This window comes from Nannospalax galili, unplaced genomic scaffold (assembly GCF_000622305.1).
Source record: "Nannospalax galili isolate Female #2095 unplaced genomic scaffold, S.galili_v1.0 scaffold305, whole genome shotgun sequence".
Classification (NCBI taxonomy): domain Eukaryota; kingdom Metazoa; phylum Chordata; class Mammalia; order Rodentia; family Spalacidae; genus Nannospalax; species Nannospalax galili.
Window position 1 is genome coordinate 1,848,304 of NW_008356258.1, and position 3,427 is coordinate 1,851,730.

At 43.9% G+C, this 3,427-nt stretch overlaps 1 protein-coding gene and 1 pseudogene across 2 annotated transcripts in view; one reads left to right on the forward strand and one right to left on the reverse strand.

Annotated features, from left to right (window-relative positions):
- Fam160a1 (family with sequence similarity 160 member A1) overlaps nt 1-3,427 on the forward strand; it is a 337,430-nt gene that overhangs the window by 51,114 nt on the left and 282,889 nt on the right. The gene's annotated exons all lie outside the window — the stretch shown is intronic.
- On the reverse strand, nt 1,369-3,082 carry LOC103751027 (annotated as a pseudogene).

Here is a 3,427-nt window from a genome sequence, read left to right on the forward strand (position 1 = left end):
AAAAAAACAAAAAAACCCTCTTTTAATAAAAGCAGCGTCTATACATGGCTAAAACAAAGTCCCAAAAGTATCGAACAGTACAAAATAAAAAAGAAATATAAAACCTCAAACTTCAATAATAATAGTTTATAATAAATTATTTTTATGTGTATCCTTTTATTTTCTCAAATAGGATCATGCTGTACTGTTTTTGATAATATCTTTGGAATATTTTTTCTTATCAGAATACATGTCTATTATATACTTAAAATTTTAAAAACATTTGTGTGTGTGTGTGTGCATGTGTGTGTATGCACTGTTGTGTCACCGTGGAGATGTAGAAGTCAGAAGACAACTTGTGGGAGTGCGTTTTCTCTTTCCACCATGTGGGTGTTGAACTCAAGTAGTCAGGCTTGCTAACAAACACCTTTATCCACTGAGCCATCTTGCTGGCCTGACAAATGTTGTTTTGGTTGTGTTTTGATTGTCTTTATAAGTGTTTTTTTTAAATTTAAATTTAAATTTTTCACTTGCTCTGGATTCATATGTGGTGAAATAGTTTTCATCACTGTCAAAGGCATCAGCCAGATGTGGAAATTTGTGAAGAGGTTAAAAATTCATACAAAACCTGTTGTAAATTAAGACAAGGGTAGATTCAAATGTGTCATTATCTGTCTCTTTAAATAAAGTAACAATTTTCATAGAAAGTAGATGTGGGCCTTGATGCTGAACAATACTGGCTCTAGATTTCTGTGCAGGGTTATACAGAAAGATACATTCTCTGAGGGGCTGGGGTGATGACTCAGTGGTGAGCAGACATGGGTTGGATTCCTAGCACGCACATGGTGGCTAACAACTGTTGGTAACTCCAGTTCCAAGGGATCCAACGCCCTCTTCTGACCTCTTGGGGAATTGTACAACACGGGTGCACTTACGTACATGCAGGCAATACACTCATACACATAAAATATAATAAAATGATAAAATATTTTCAAAAGACACATTCTCTAAGAAAAGAGTTTTCCTACTTAGTGTGAACTTCTAAATGACCAAGTTCAAAGGCAAATTCATGATAAAAACGGCCACTGTCTTAAAGTCTGCAGCCTGTTTCAGACAGGCTGTGTGGAAAGCCATGGTTAAGAACCCCATGTAACAGGGGCACAGCATGGACACTTTGGGTTTTGGAGTTGGAGAAAATTGGAGTAAAAAGTTGATTTTCTGTGCAATACTTTTAGACACTCTAGGAAGACCCCAAGTCACGATAGCCATAGCAGTCTGTGAAAACGTCACTATAGCCTACCCTTGCAGAGTTGCTGCAGTACCATAACTTGTGGTACCTGGCACTGACATTGACATAGTCTCCATGGTTGGCATTGCCAAATCCTTGCCCTAACCTTGGCAGTGAATGTTGTCCCCTAAGCCCCTGCTGCAGAGACTGGGGGGTGGGAGCACTTTGTTTTGCAGGGGGCCTCCCATGCTGAAGCCAGGGCTGTGTGTACTGGCAGCAAATTTGGGTCCACCTCTCACTGAGGAGGGAGCACCTTGAAGTTCTGCCTTCCCTTCCTTCTTTTGGATCTACTTTTTGCTGTTGGACTTCTCCTCATCCTCATCCATGGGGTGTTTCATGGGTGTGATGATGGAGCTGACTGAATGCAGAGAGCCATAGGGTATGCTGCAGCTGTGTGTTATCTTCTGTTGCTGTCTGTTTAGATGCCCAATAGCATCAGTGACTTCTTTTAATCACAAGGATCATTAATGCCAGAACCATCTGGCATCATAAAGCCAGATGCCAGGCACTCCAGTACTCCTCTGCAGGACTTTGCTCCCGCCCATTGGCCTGTTGGCCGTACCAATGGACTTCTCACATAGCAGCTCCAGTGGCCATCCTCTGAGGGAACCCCAAGTGGGCATTCCAGTACACAAGTCCCTCAGGACAGGGATGACAACCACGCAGGACTTTAGCCAATTGGTTCTGGCCACTTCTTGTGTTGGAGGGATGCCAAGGCAGCAAGGTGTTTCTGCCTGTCCAGAACTTGGGGTCAGGGTGGGTGTTGCTGACTGATAGCATTTCTCCAGCTAACACTTTCCCCTTTCTTCTTCTTTGATAACAGGGGATGTCAGGTGCATGGTCAAGGACAAAGGGGGCTTCTTTGTGTGTGTGTGTGTGTGTGTGTGTGTGTGTGTGTGTGTGTTTTTTTTTTTAAAAATTTATTGAGTATGAGTGTATTGCTTGTGTGTAGATAAGTGTACTCATGTTGTGCAATGTCCATGGAGGTCAGAAGAGAGTGTCTAATTTCCTGGAACTGGAGTTAGGACTATTGTTAGTCATCATGTGGGTGCTGGGAATTGAACCTGGATCCTCCACAAGAACAACCAGTGCTCTCAGCCCATGTGTTTTTTTAAAAAATATTTTATTTATTTTATATATATGAATGTTTTGCTTGCATGTATATAAGTGCACCCATGTCATGCAGTGTTGGCAGAGGTTAGAAGAGGGTGTAAAACTTTCCTGGAACTGGAACTACTGATGATTGTTAGCCACTGTGTGGGTGCTAAGAATTGAACCCGGGTTCTCTGCAAGAGCAGCCAGTGCTCTTAACTGCTGAGTGATTTCTCCAGCCTTCTCTTTTGAATTTTTTTTAAAATCATAATTGCAACACCATCCGCAAGTGTTTTTGTACTTGTCTTCTGTGCAGTAGTAAGCTGGATGGCCAGTTTGTCAGCCACCTTGTCCAGAAGGGCAGTTGAGGGCTTCTCCTTACAGAGCAGAGCCAGCTCCAGATCCAGGTCCTCCTTGAGTAGAAGGCCCTTGGCTACCAGGCTGACCCGCTTCACACCCCTCAGGGTCCTAGTTATGTGTTCCACCTACCGTTCCCCAGCTCCTTCTTTGTTGTGGTCATGAGGTTGGGGGGCAAGTACATAACTTCCAACCTCAGTGTGCTGCCTTTCTGCTTATCAATCCAACTGGACAAGGCCTCCAGTGCCAACTTGTTTGTGGGACACCATGTTCTGCATGGCCTTGAGCTTCTCTTGTGTTGAGGTATGCTGAAGAATGCTTTGCCATCACATGGTCATCATTCACAAAAATTCTCATGGAATGCATTTTTCCTGCTCTTTTATGGCTGGAAATCAAGTTGGCTTATCTTTTTTTTGAAACAGGGTCTTCCTGTAGCCCCAGCTGGCTTGGAACTCACTATGTAGACCAGGTTGGCCTTGAAGTCACAGAGATCACCTGCCTCTGCCTCTCAAGTGCTGGGACTATAGGCATGCGCCACCACACCTGGCTTCTTGGCTTATCTTTTCAAACTGGATAGCATTCTTTGGTGTTATCAATACTTCAGCTGCCTTGTGGGCAGCTTCCTTTCTCTGCTGCCGCTGCCCTCCTCTGGCCACCAGCTCACCAGGGTCTTCAACAGCCACCCCCCCCCCCGAAAAAAGAAAATAAGCC